Below are 16,115 nucleotides of genomic sequence, written 5' to 3'. Positions count from 1 at the left end.
AGTGTTAGAATTTATTAACCTCAGGAAAGTGAACATGACGGTGAAAGAGTATTCTCTTAAGTTTACTCAATTAGCCAGATATGCTCCTCATGTGGTTGCAGATAGAAGGGTTTTGTCTCTGGAGTGAATGATAGTATGGTCAATGAGTGCAGGTCCATGATGTTGAATAGTGATATAAACACAGCCAGGATTATGACCTATGATTAATAGATAAAAGAGAAAAAAATGAAGAAGAGGGATAAGTAGAATAAGAGAGCTAGGACAGGTAGTTTTAACTTTACTCAGCCTAAGTTAGAGCGAGGAAACCATTCTTATTTTTGTCCTAAGTCATCAGTTCCATATCCTTCTTCAACCAGTTCTCCTGCTCCTAAGTTTAGGGACGATAATAGAGATAGAGTGCCAGGCTTTAAGTCTCAGAGCAGTGTTAGTAGTGCCTATACCTACCTCTTTGCTAGACTTGTGGCAAGCACCATTAGGGTATTTGTAGACCTGGGAGTGGTATTTGATATGGATGTGGAATGCTAGGAAATAGAGTCAGAGACTGACCTCAGCCAGGTCCTTAAGGTTAGTAGAATCATTCCTCAGCTCAGTTCAGTCGCCCAAACCAGTAGGGTACCACCTCCAGTGCTACTAGTGGGCAATGAAAAAATTGACTCTTTGCTCTTCATAGTCGAAAATATCAGGAAAATTCTCCTGATGTGGTTACTGGTACATTACAGATATTTCATATGCATGTTTACGCTTTACTAGATCTAGGAGCTTTTTTATCTTTTGTTACTCCCTATATAGCAGATGATTTCAGAGTTAGTCTCAAAATTATAGCAGAGCCCTTTTCAGTATCTACCCTAGTGGGTAAAACTTTCATAGCCCGATAGGTATACAGGACCTATCCAATCATGATATTTTAGAAAGTCACCTTAGCAGATTTAGTCAAATTAGATATGACTGATTTTTATATCATTCTCGACATGGATTGGATTCATTCCTGCTATTCCACAGTCAACTGTAGAAATAGAATAGTCTAATTTTAGTTTCCTAATGAATGTGTCCTAGAGTGGAGGGATAGCACTTCAGCTTTCAAAGGTCAACTTGTTTTCTACCTACAGGCAAGAAAAATGATATCTAAAGGATATGTCTATCATCTTGTTTGAGTTAAGGAAAATAGTTCTAAAACTTCCGATCTTGAATTAGTCCCAGTCATGAATGAATATTCAGATGTCTTTCCCGAAGTTCTTCCAGGAATTTCTCCCGAAAAGGAAATAGACTTTGGCATTGATCTTCTTACAAATATTCAGCCTATATTTATTCTGCCATATAGAATGGCACCAGTAGAACTCAAAGTATTGAAGGAGCAGTTGAATGATCTCTTAGATAAGGAATTCATCAGGCCTAGTGAGTCCCAATGGGGCACACCAATCTTATTCGTGCGCAAGAAATATAGTTTTCTTAGAATGTGTATAGACTACGGTCAGCTAAAAAAAGTCATGGTCAAGGACAAGTATCCACTTCCCAGAATTGATGACTTATTTCACCAACTTTAGGGTGCCAGTTATTTCCCTAAAATAGACCTCACATTAGGCTATCATAGCCCAGAGTCAGAGAATGTGACATTCTAAAAACAACCTTTCATAGTCGGTATGGTCACTTTGAATTCTTAGTTATGTCCTTTGGTCTTACCAATGCCCGAAACACTTTCATGGACTTGATAAACCGCGTGTTGAAGTAGTACTTGGATATGTTCATCATAGTCTTCATAGATGATATTCTAGTCTATTCCTGCAGTGAGCGTGGTCATGCAAACCATCTCAAAATTGTACTTCAGACCCTCAGAGATCATCAACTATTTTCCAAATTTAGTAAGTGAAAATTTTGGCTAAGGTTAGTAACATTCCTTGGTCATACCATTTTTAGTGATGGCATTAGAGTTGATCCTTAAAAGACCGAAGGAGTAAGAAACTGGCCTCGCCCTGTATCTCCATTAGATATCAGAAGTTTATTGGATTTTGCTGGCTATTATAGATGGTTTGTTGAGGGATTTTCCTTTGTTGCATCCGCTATGTCTAGATTGATATAGAATAAAGTCAAGTTTCAGTGGCCAGATCCTTACGAAAAGAGTTTTCAAGAGTTAAAGACTCGACTCACCTCAGCTCCAGTTTTGGCTTTTCTAGATGCTTTTGATAGGTTCATAGTGTATTATGATGCATCCAGAGTAGGTGTGGGTTGTGTCCTCATTCAGAATGGTAAGGTCATAGCCTATGCCTCTAGGTATCTTAAACCCCATGAGAAGAATTATCCTACTTATGATCTTGAGTTAGCAGCCGTAGTATTTGCTTTGAAAATTTAGAGGCATTATCTATATACAGTTCATGTAGATTTGTTCATAGATCATAAGAGCCTTCAGTATGTCTTTTCTCAGAGAGATCTCAATCTTCGTCAAAGGAGGTGGTTAGAGCTCTTGACAGATTATGACATGCGTGTTCTTTACCATCTGAGCAAGACCAATGTGGTGATCAACGCTCCCAGTAGACTATCTATGAGTAGTATTGCTCATGTTGAGGACAGTAAGGAGAACTTAGCTCAAGAAGTCCATCAGCTTGATAGACTACGCATTCACTTAGTCAATTCAGATAAGGGCGACATTTAGGTTCAGAGTAGTTCAGAATCATCTCTAGTTTCTGAGGTAAAAGAAAAGCAATATAGAGATCCCAGCCTTGTCAAGTTAAAAGAGTTAGTCAAGGATCAAAAAGTAGAGGTTTTCTTCCAAGGAGAAAGATAGTGTATTGCATTGTCAGGTCGTCTGTGACTTACAGGTGTAGACAACTTAAGACAATGAATTCTTGCAAAAGTGCATGGTGCGCGCTACTCTATTTATCCAGGGGCCATAAAGATGTACCGCGAATTATGGGAAATCTATTAGTAGAGTGTGATGAAGAGAGATATTGCAGATTTTTAGGCTAAGAAATCTATATGTCAGTAGGTTAAGATAGAGCATCAAAACCCTAGTGGGTCCATGTAGGAGTTCAGTATTCCTATTTAAAAGTTAGAAGAAGTCAACATGGAATTTGTGATGGGTTTACCTCATACTCGTCATCACCTTGATTCAGTTTAGGTCATTATAGTCAGGATGACCAAATCAACTTATTTTCTTCCAGTCCATACCTCTTATTCAGCTGAAGATTATGCCAAACTCTATATCAAAGAGTTGTTTAGATTGCACGGAGTTCCGTTATCGATTATCTCAGACAGAGGTGCCTAGTTTACCTTTTATTTTTGGAAAGCATTCCAAAAGGGTCTTAGTACCCAAGTTTATCTCAGTAACGCCTTCCATCCTCAAATAGAAGGTCAAGTAGAAAGGACCATTCAGATGTTAGAAGATATGCTAAGGGTGTGTGCAATTGATTTCAAGGGTAGCTGGGATGACCACTTTCCCTTGATTGAGTTTTCATATAATAATAGCTATCATTCTAGTATTAAGATAGCTCCATTCAAAGCAGTTTATGGTAGGATTTGTAGATCTCCAGTCGGTTGGTTCGAAGTTAGTGAGGCCTCAATTTTAGGGCCTAACTTAGTATTCGATGCCTTAGAAAAAGTCCAGTTGATCAGAGAAAAACACCGAGTTACTCAGAGCCGATATTAGTCTTACGTAGATGTGTATGGAAAGGATATCAAGTTTGATATTAGTAATTATGTCTATCTAAATATCTCTCTCATGAAGGGAGTGAAGAGATTCAGCAAGAAGGGAAAGCTCAGTCCCCAATATGTCAGTCCTTTCAAAATTCTCAGTCATTTTGGCAAGGTAGCCTATGAGCTCGAATTACGTTTAGATATGGCCTCAGTTTATCCAGTCTTCCATGTATCTTTGCTCAAGAAGTGCATAGGTGACCCAGCAGTCCTAGTCCCTATTCAGAGTATATATGTTCAAAACAACCTCTCTTATGAAGAGATTTTATTCAAAATTCTAGACTATTAGACTCGTAGACTGAGGAACAAAGAAGTCCCTCTAGTCAAAGTTCTTTGGCGGAATTAGTACATTGAGGGAGACACTTGGGAAGAAGAAGCAAACATGCAGACCAAGTATCCTTACCTCTTCTTCGCAAATTCAGATCTAGCTCAAGGTAATAGTTCTCCTTAAGCTTTTTAGTTTAATGTTCAGATTCGTTGACAAGCTTGGTATCCATTTCATGTTTAGAATTTCATTATAAATTTAGTATTAAGTACCATTGCATAGTCAGTCATGCATTTATGTATCAGTTCAGTTATATAATCATGCATCAGACATGTATTCTTATTATGAGAACCTTAGTTCATCAGAACACTCAGTCATGCATTCATGAATCAGTTACATATGCATCAGATATGCATGTTTGGTATGATATATTTAGTTATTAGTCATGTCAGTCATGACATCATGTTCCAGTTATTTATTTTTAGTATGTACATCAGTTCATCTTCTCCCCTCTCACTAAGTCTTATCGAGGATGAATGTTCTCAAGGGGGAGATATTGTAATACCACGTACTTCTACCTAGCTTTAAATCATCCCAAGTATGTTAGAAACTTACTTTGAAAGATGAATCCACTTTTATATATGTTGAATTTTTTTAATATTTTCACTTTTTTTCATATGGAAAATTTAATTATCTTTCCAACAATACCAATTTCGTCCAAATCCGGTATCGGGGTACAAAGTTATGGCCGTTTTATAGAAAGAAGTCAAAACCGCCTTAGGACGATGGCTCACACCGATGAAACATCGAGCTAGCGATAGAGCGTCACCCAAGACGTCACAGCAGAGGTAGTGAACCCCTATTCTGCTCAGGTACGATGGTCAGGACAGACGGACCATCGACCCAGCGATGGACCATCACACCTAACGTCGCATAGTTCATTTAGTTATTTTAAAGTCATTTTTATAAGGGTATTTGGGTGTTTTCCACCTGTTTTAACCTCTAATTATATCATATCAAGGCTCATAAGATAATTATCCATCTACAAAATCAAATTAGGATTTTCCCTCAAAGATAATCCCCAAGAACAAGAAACCTTAGGTGTTTAATTCCAAGTCAAGAATTTAAGTTTTCCTCCATAAATCTTCAAAAAAATAATCCACCCAGGTTCGTCATATGTCGATACATGGGTATTTTTCACCCATGATGATCAAGAATCTCTTTTCAAAATACAAGATTTGTGTATTATGAATATTCATGATTTAAATAGAATTGAAATTTCGTGTTCATGATGTGGTGGGGTTTTGATTCATGTTTTAAATTATATTATTCCAATGATTGACCCTAGTATATGAAGATTTGCATAATAACCATGATAAACCCCTTCAATTTACAATTTGATTGATATGTCCATGATTATTAGATGTGTTGATGATTGTATAACCAAAGCATGCTCCCCATGTGTTTGATTAAATGCCTATGTGAAGGAAAAGTGCCATACTAGTATAATAATATTAAATCCCCATTCATGTACAAGTACATACATGTCAAGTGTTTGATGAAATGTCTTAGTCAATGAGTTATCGATATATGTGTGGCCATTGTGGTGATTTAGAACTCGTACTTCATAAATTCTCCAACTTATTGTATTATAAATTGTTGATGTGGTCATGTATTCCCGAAAGTCATGCTTTTTCAGTTTCTTCCCATCGAGTCCTAGGGGTACTTGTACCCGAAAATTTAGCTATGTGCCTTGAATTAGTGTCATAGTTTCAAGATACTCTTAGTCAAGCCATGATCCATAGAATTCAGTTAGTCATACGACTCATGAAAACTCAGTAATCTCAATAGTGTTCCATCAGTTCGTGTAACTCAGTTAACTCAGTCTAGTCAGTTCAGTGTTTATCCAGATGGGAGTAGAAATTAGCACTGAGAGAACCCAATGACTGGTGTTATATACGGGTGTGATTCTTAGAAGCAATCCTTGCATTCTAGAACTACGTAGCCAGCGTAGGTTGAGACATCATATCCTATTATATAAGGGTAGATGAGGTAGATTAACCTGTTATATGAGGGTTCCCACCATTCTCACTAGAGTTACCTATTATATGATGGTTACTCACAAATTGTCCTTACCATAGGTTTAGAAGCACGAGCTCCAAAGCATCAGTAGCATTCTAGTCTCAATAGTCAGAGTTAGTAGTGAGTCCTTATCCTTCGAGGACATATTCATTGCTTTATTATGTCATTAATTAATTTATTTAGTAGTTTGAGTTAGTTGGGGGTCATGTCCCATCAACTCCTTATTGATACAGTTCAATTAGTTAGAGGCTTTTCAGACTACAATATGCTCAAACAATTTATTTCAGTTGTTTTGGATATTTCATACCCCATCCATATGTTATGTTTTATCAGTTATGCTATAGTTTTGTACCTTATGGCCTTTCAACCTTTATTTCTGCATTTATACAGTATATTATGCAGTGTTCAGGTAAAAATATCAGTCATGGGTTAGCTTATGGTTATTTGGGGTCATGAGCATCGTGTAGTATTCTGGGTACCAGATTTGTGGCGTTACAAGTTCTTATGAGTTGATCATATAACTCATATGTAATGATCCTACTAGGAATCATAAATCTTAAGATGGACAAAATCAAAAAGTGTATACAATGATCAACTTACAAGCTCTACCTATGACTCGTATCTTCATCTTACGACCCTTAGCCCCCCACTCATATCTTGGATACAATATAAATTAGTCTACTCTGTTTAACTTATAACGTGGCTTCATACAACCCATATTCTTCCTGACGACTTCTAGGAGTTGATTCGTATCCTTAACAGATTATCACCTATCATGCACTACCTTGGGTATGCGATTAATGTATGACTCATATACTATAATATAATAGACAGAAAACTCTTAGGGATGGGGTATTACATAGGGATTATAAAAGCACCCGAGTCTTCGTTTTTCTCTGCAATGGCATTTAGCATGATAGCGCTATAAATGTTGGTTACTTTAACAGTCTCACTGTCCTCAAGTCACTTCTTGGACATCAAGTTTTTCATTGATTTATCATGCTCTGGGATCTCTTGAATGGCCTCTAATAATGAAATATTTATTTAGAGGTTGTTAAGCTTTCCAATAAACTTTTTAAATTTGGCATTGTCATTTTTATTGTTTAATCTTTGTGGGAAGCAAGGAGGAATTTTAATTGGGGGCAATGGAACACTTTGAGGTTTATTCCCCATTTTCTTTTCACCATGAATCACTTTAGTAGTTATCTCCTTATCACCATTCTTTTTAATATCATTGGTTCCTCATCACCCTATTGAAGAGACTTTGAAGCACCATTATTTGGTATTTTAGAATGCTTTCTCTTTGTAGTCATTTGATCATCAAGAGACTTTTCCTCAACTTTAATCCTATGCTCACCAAGATTTTTATCATTTCTCATAACTATGGCCATAACTTGGGCATCATTCTTTGGATTTGCCACTGTGTCACTAGCTAGGCCTTCTTTTAGTCTACTGTTAAGTTAGGTTAAAATTTGCCCCACTTGTGTCTCTAATTGCTTGATGGAGGCTGAATGTGAAATTACCATTTGGTTATGTTGATAAAATTCTCTCTTCATCTCCCTTACCATTTTGTCGCTACCTTCAACAAGCATCAAAATTCTAGCAAGAACATCCTCGATTTAATTTTTTTTCTGATTCCATCGAGCTTGATTCGTTATCCTTGATATGATCACGAAGGGGAACATATCTATATGACTTATTTCCTTGTCCCTTATATCTCTATCTCTATCTCTTTTTCTATTATGCCAATCACGATCTCGGTTTTGATTATTCCAATGTTCTTTACCACCTTGACTTTGGTAGGTGGGGTGGGAACTCCCATATAGTTTTTCAAAAACCTTATCTCTTTATTGAGTGACTTAGCTTCATACTTATCATAACCTTCAGAACCTTTAGAATCAACGACATTGATAGCTTCTGTAGGTGCTCCCATAACATATTTTGTGAGGAGATCCAATTGGGTCATCACCTTGGTCGAATTTTCATCTTTTTTTTTGTCTTACTTTTTTTGTTCTTTGTTGACATAAGATGCGGTGGCGGAAAACCTATGTGAATTTTGGAGTCTCGGGTGTGCCATACCTAGTTTTGCTTAGTGACTTACTGAAGTAGATTTATCTTAACATCATATGACAACTTCACAAGAGAACCTCTCAATTCATTGTCCACCACCGTCTTGTTTAGTTGGTCCAACACCCTATAAAATATTTGGATTAGCAAATTCTCTAGAACTTTACGGTTTGGTCATTGCACGAGTTTGTCATTAAACCTTTTCCACACCTCATGTGAGGGTTTACCACTAATTTAATGAAAATTTGTGATTTTGTCTATAAGTTTTAGCATTTTAGTAGGGAAAAATATCGATAGAAAAAGGCCTTCATAAGTTTTAACCAAGATGTAATTGACCCAATGGGTAGAGATCTCAACTACGAAACTTCCCCTCCCATCAATGAGAATGGGAAAACCCTCAACCGAATATACTCTTGAGTAATATGAAGGATATCAAATGGGGCACACACCTCAATAAAGGTTTTCAAATAGAGGTTTGCATCTTCGTAAGCTAGATCCTTGAATATATTTTTCATTTGTAAGATGTGTAGAATTACACTTATGACATTAAACACCCAATTTCTCTCGGCCGATAGGATGCAGTGAAACACCTAGACTTTGAACCATTAAAAAATTCCCTCATTTGATGTCTTTGGAATTTGTATGACTAAGGGTACCACTCATACCCTTTGGATATGAGTTGGTGACCCCCTTGTTGTACCCTAAAAAGTATGGTGAGGGTCACTCACTAACCTAGGAATGAGTGAGGATCAAACTAATCCTACCTTAAGGTACAAGTAATACCAAGGCTAATCTTATAGAGTGATGCATTGATCAGAAGTGGACTTATTTTGGTATGAGTGGAGCATACGAGTTAGGGGTTGGTCATACCCTTTGGATATGACTCATAGGTGTATGGTTGTATCCTAGACAGTGTGTGTGACTGTAAAACCCCATATTTTGGAATAGAATGAAAATCCATCATTCCTATGTGTGGATGTTTCAAAAGCCTCAAATCCTATAGAAATTTAGTGTGTTAATCAATTATGTAGTGTGGGAATCTATTTGAGCATGAATTTTGATCATAGAGGTCCCCTAACTTAAGTTCTTGTTGAAAACTTTCCTATCGTTCAAGTTTTAGTGAGCATCAAAACTTGGGTCAACTTTAATCTATCATAACTCGTTTTATATGATGAAATGGGTGGTTTACTATATATTAAATGAAATATCTTTGAATTATATTTCCAACGATACCAATTTCGCCTAAATCCAATACCGGAGAAAAGAGTTATCCCTATTTTATTCCAGTATGTCAAGCTAGAAAATAGTGACAACGTTTCTAACGGGCTATCATGTTTCTGATGACCTTTTTGACGACGTCGTCATACTCTGAAGTAATTTCTAATGACATGTCATACCTGGGCAGAAAATCAAGAATTTGGACCCCTTTTGTGATGACCATTCATGAAGACCTATCACGGACCTGACAGCTTGTCACGGATGGCGTAAGGTATATTTTTCCAGCAATTCAAGGGCGTTTTTGCAAGAGTATTTTGGTCATTTCCTTCACCTTCCACAACTTATAACCCTAAAGAGGCATAATTTTTCCTATTTTCCTTCAGTTAAGCATCTCAAAAACCCTGTCTTACACTCTCAACCACAAGATTAGGGTTTCCATCAAACTCATCTTCAAAAGCAAGATTCAAGCCTTTTTCCAAGATAATCAAGAATTAAGTTTCCCAATCCAAGAACTCTCCCGCAAATCATCAAGGTTTCCTTTCTAAGGTATGCTTGTGTTCATTTATGGACTCTTTTCGTCCATGAAGTTCAAGAATCCTTTTTTTTCTAAAACTATATATTATGGTTTTCATGCTATGAATGGATTGTTGATCATGTTTATGAGTTGAATGATGCCAAGATAGAATCTTTATGTGTTATTATGAATCTATGACATCATATGAGTTGAAAACATGTAAGTTTGGTTATTTATGATGAGTAGTTGTATGATTTACACCTATGCCTAAGTTGTGCTTGTAAGGTGTTTGATAAAATACCTAAGAGACTAGAAATCATGCATTAAAGCTAAATTGTGACTAAGTGAAGGATTCATGATAGGCCTCTATGATTCAATGTAATCCATGTTGATAATGTGTCTTGTGAACACTGTTGGATTACTTATAACTAGTCTTATGGAATTATGCTATGCTTACTTGCAAAACCCACTCATGTACAAGATGTAGAATACCCATGTACTTCATGAAATTCCCCAAGTCATGATGTTATGGATTGTGGTTGTAATATGTAATGAGCATGATATTGAAAGCTATGCAAGTATATGCATGTTGTATGAAATTCCCTTCCATGAAATAGATTGTAGAGAACCACGCTTAGTATGAAATCCCTTATTTATGATATTGTGGATTATGGACCCTACTCTTATGATCAAGTCAGTCATGTGTGTCAGTTTCCTTCTATCGAGTTCTGGGGATACTTGTACCCAAAAAATATAGTTGTGTGACTAGAGCCATGTCATGTTTTAATGATACTCTCAGTCAAGCCATGATCTATAGAAATCAGTTAGTCATATAACTCAGGAAAACTTAGTAATCTCAGTTGTTCAGTATTCTCAGTAATCTTAGTGCTCAGTAACCTCAGTAATCATAGTAAATCTTAGTAACTTTAGTACTCTTAATCAGTCCTCAGAACTCATTATATCCCATCTGTCATCAAAATCCAGTAAACTCAGTTTTACCTTCGCTAAAGTAATACCACTATTTTCAGTTTAGTTAATTAGTATCAGTTCAACAAATCAGTTCAGTTAAGTTATTTAGTTCAGCCTAGTTATTTAGTTTAGTGTCTTTCAGATGGGAGTAGGATTCATCACCGAGCGAACCTAGGGATAGGGTATCACCCGCTAGAATAAGACTAAGATCCCTAGAAGCAATCTCTAAGTTCGAGAACTACGTTGCCAGTGTAGGTACGTGATGTCACCCATTAGATAGGACTGGCATACTCAGGGATCACCTATTAGCACATTTATATGTATAGGACTGATCCTAGGAGTCACCCGCTAGATTCGGACTAACTCCACAGTAGATGTCTTTACTGGTGGCGCGGTACTAACACCCTTTCAGTTAGGGCAGACATTAGACACCAGTTAGCTTAGATTAGGGCATGTCGGTTAGATGAACACATCCCACAGTTTCATTTACAGATTCAGGACTGTCAGATACAGTCAACTCAAGTCAGTAGTACAGATTCAGTACTGTTAGAGATAATCAATCCTTATCATTATAAATATACTTCAAGATCACCCATTAGACAGGACTGATCTCAACTATAGTTAAACAGTATCATAATTATCAGATTTAAAGATCACCCACTAGATAGGATTGATCTCAAATTCAATTACTCCATATAAAATAGAACTTAGATAGTTCCATCAGAACTTAGACTGTCAGATATAGTCGCTCAGTATCAATTACATTGGTTAGGCTGATCATCATAGTTATATCAGTTATATAAGTTTTCTAAACTCATGTATCAGTCATATCAGTTATCAAAATTCATGATATAAGTATTCCACTTCAGAACTATCAGACACAGTCAACCAGACTAGTTCTTCATAATTTGAACAGTCAGAAATAGTCATTCATCTATTCAGGATCTCAGTATCAGTACACTATTGTTGTTAGTATTCAAACTCAGCAGTCAGTATCTCCACGAGTTCAATAATAGTTATGTATGCATGTATGTATTCTCACATTCATATTAGTCAATATTTTTCATGCATATAACCCTTTGCATTTTGCCTACCTTACTCGTATACTCAGTATATTCAGACGTACTGACGCATTTGCACTATGGTCCTTTCTCTTATGTTACACCATAGGTTCAGAGGCATAAGCTCCAGATCGGCAGTATATTCTAGTGTTTAGAGTTTGCAGTTAGTCCTTCTCTTTTGAGGATGATTTGATTCTTACTACATTTACTATTCAGTTGCTAAATGGAGTTAGTTGGAGACATGTTTCTTCAACTCTTTATTCAGTTCAATTAGAGGCTTTCAAACTAGATGTCAAATTAGATATTTTGATCTTATTATTTTTAAAATTTATGACTTATTTTGGTAATTTTATACCTTTTCAGACATTTTGTTTTCAAACATGTATTCAATTCAAAACTTATGGCCTTTTATGTTCATATTTCAGCATTTTATGATATATTATGCAGAATACACATACAAATATCAGTAATGGGTTAGCTTGTGGTCCATCGGGGTCATGAGCACTGTGTAGCATTTCGGTTCAAAAAAATTAGGGTGTTACAGTGACATAGGAGAAGGATAGGGTATGAGTCAGGGTACAACTCGTATCCTAGGGTACAACTACTTAAGTGAGTCGTCTGGTGAGTCATACCCCATTATGGGTTCAATTTTCATCTATTAACTAAGGGACTTGTGGTCATTTCCCATGTCTAAAATCCTAAGTACTCTTACTATGTAAGTGTGTGTAGCCTCCTAAACATCCATTTCGATGGATCAAACACCATAAATAATCTCTTAAGCTCATCTTTGAAGAATTGGAGGCTAGGATTTCAACGGTGACCTTCAAGAGGAAAAGTGAAGTCAATATTATTGGTGATTCATCTAATTTAAGGCATGTAACTCTTACCCTTGATAAATAACTCTAAACCTATATATTTCAAACTTGGATGAGAAAGGAACATGGTGGTTTTGAAATTAAATGAAAAGGGTTTTGTTTCCCATTGATGATTAATGATGATTCTTGGTTAGACTTATGTTTATACATGTTATTTATGGTAGTTTGCACATGTGAATGCTTGTTGTATGTTGTCTAATATGTGGGTCTTGTGTAAAACAAGTCTTGATGATTTCTACTATGAAATTGGCCTATGTAAAGGCATGTACACAACATGTTTATGAAAATGTCTAAGTGAGATATCTAGTTACATGATGATGATATTTTAAACTAGGGAAATGGACCAATATGTATGAATGCTTGATAAATGCTATTGTTAAGGTAAAATGAGCCATGTATTGCTCAATTGATGACCTTGATGGTTTGATGAATAAGAAGGGGGTTAAAGTCCCTAAAGAAAATAAACTTGAATTGTGATTTGAATAAAAATTACGGTATGGGATTTCTAAAGAATGTGAATGGATTGTAAGGGTCTTGAGGACTATTTTTTGAATTGTATGATGAGTTTAATTATGGCATTGTCCTATTGAAATGGCAAAGTAATGAAGGCTCCCATGAGGATCATGTGGTCATGTATGGTGTTGAATTAGCTAAATGGGTTAAAGTCCGTATTTGTGCAATTGAATGTATGTGGATACATGGGCAAAGGGTTAGAGTCCTAAGGTCGAGTAATGATAGTCTTGATGGATTGAGGTTAAAGTCTGTTTCCTAATGGAATCATTTATGGTTAAAGTCCCTTGCATAATGAGATCTCATAAGGTCAAAGTACCTTGCCAAATGAATTGTCTTAGGGTTAGAGTCCCCTATCTAATATGGAATAAGGTTAAAGTCCCTTTCCTAATGTATGAGTAGGTAGTTAGAGTCCCTTGCTCGAATAAATGTGTGTGAGTGGTTAGAGTCCCTCACTTAAATGGATGTGTATGTGGTTAGAGTCCTTTAGTTGTTGAAATGTGAATATGGTTAAAGTCCTATGCCTAGTGATAACTGCTCGAATCTATAAGAGTGAAAGGTTGGAGCCCTCCATTGGATGTATGATGAATGAGTGGTTCTAAAGTAATGATAAGAGTTGCCCCTTAGTTAGCATGTGATATGTCTATATATATGGATAAGGTTATTAATGTGATTGAATATGATATATATTGACTTGATGTTTAATTATGATGCTAATTTATCCTTATCCTTGAGTTACATATTAGCATTCCAACAATTAACCATCTTCGGACGCTATGTCCCTACGCGACATAGGGGCCAGAGCATTATTTTCTCTTCTTGCATAGTGATTAGGTGATCGAAGAGGTTTGTGCATTGACTACAGAGTGGTGATCTTTCTTTTTTTGGAAGATACTCATTCTTGGTCCCCGATTTTTATACTTAGTCTTCTTTTGAATTAGATTTCCTATTGTTGAGGGTTTGTCCCACCATATATAATCTAAACCTCAGTTTGTATAAGGCTATTATGGATGACTGTGGACTTGGGTATATAAGTTAGTTGATGAATCTAGTGAAATGTTTAGACATGTTTATGTTATGACTTGTAGTATGTTTTTAGCTCTCTCATTATATGGTTGGGATTCACCCAACCCTTATGATTGATGTGATGATTATGATGGGTTATTAGGGAGACCTCCATTTCATGTAAGCTTGAGGTGTCCATACGACATGGCCCGATTTTGGGGCATGTCATGCAGATTGCACTCGCATGCCTCATATCATTAAGATGATCCTGATCCTCAAGGTGCCCATCAAATGAGCCTTCATTTCTCCCATTATGGATCATGGTGTTGTGATTATTATTAAAATAACCTATCAAAACAAAAACATCAAACAAGGTAAATAAAAGTTCTATGAGTAACCCATATTCACTAAAAACACCATAAAAGAGAAAACTAATCTTTACTCAGTGGCAACGGCGCCATTTTTGATAACGCTCAACATACACCATTATGTTGATTCAAGGCAGTCATCATCAATATAAACTCAACAAGAGTCGGGTTCGTATCCACAAGGAGTGAAAACTAGCTTTCAACTCCTTTAGTGTGTTAAGAGATAACTAGGATTTAATCCATAATGCACAACTAAAACAAAACATTAAAGTAAAATTAGGGGGAGGGGGTTGGTGTAAATCTTCATTAAGAAAAATCACACAATAACACTAATAAGAGATTTGAAAAGTGACTATAAATAAAATTAAGAGAAACCTTGGGGTTATGATACCTTAGGGGTTATTTATGTATGGGTAATCAAAGGTTAGTCCAGGTTTTTGTTAAGGGTATGGGTAGGCTAGATTTAAGATATTAGCATTAGTCTTTCTAAAAAATGCTAAATCTCACTCATGGATTCTTTGAAATACCTCATGAGCATGACAAAATCATCAATCCAATACCTCATACTAGCATCCTTAATTCAAGATGATACTTATAAACATAGAAAATCCACACAATATCCCTATTCTAAGATAATGCTAATAGAGAAGCTAATTTAAAGTGTAGCTCACTTTTACTAATCATCCATATCCCTTTTTCAAGAATGATATGAGGTCTAAGTCAATTAGGGTTTTCACCCACAATTCTCTTTTCAAGCCTAGAGTAATAGCAAAACCCAATCTCCTCAACTAGTTATTTGGACTAATAATTAACACCCATGTTGAAATGTGGGGGTTATATCAAACTATGAGGGACCAGGTCCCTTAAAGTCAGTCATAGGAAATAACACAGCATAGCAGTAAGGAAGCTAAAATCTTGCAAGAATTTAAAGAACATAAAGATTTAACGTGGAAACCTCCTTGCTCAAGGGAGGAAAACTTTGACTTTCCCTTACAATCTCTTGAGAATCCACTATGATCAACCTCTTAATTACAGACTCAATGAACCTAACTCTTGGCTCCACCTTCTTGAAATAACTTTACTAAAAGCCTACCTTGCAACTCTACCAAGAACTCACTTCAATGTTGATTAACTCGAATCAATATTTGATTCAGGTAACTCTACCTAAGCACTCTCCAAGAAAAATAAGGAAAACATTACTCTTATAACATAAGCAATTCAATTATAGCTCAAGAATCGACTCAAGAACACACACTTCTTCAGTACATAAAGTTTGGGACTTGAGCAATATTTGAGCTTTCATCGATTTCTCTTGAATAATTAGATTGCAAAAATTGCTCAATTGAGAAGCATTATTTTATTTTTATATTAGAATAATTATTAGAATAGAAATATGATTGGACCAGGTGTCCCGATAGTTACAAGCTTACCTATGTAGTTTGTTACACTTGAAGACAAAACTATGTTGGAAAGTAACAACTGTACTAGATTCATGAAGAC

Source organism: Capsicum annuum, chromosome 5, assembly GCF_002878395.1.
Source record: "Capsicum annuum cultivar UCD-10X-F1 chromosome 5, UCD10Xv1.1, whole genome shotgun sequence".
Classification (NCBI taxonomy): domain Eukaryota; kingdom Viridiplantae; phylum Streptophyta; class Magnoliopsida; order Solanales; family Solanaceae; genus Capsicum; species Capsicum annuum.
Note: the sequence above shows the minus strand (reverse complement) of the source record.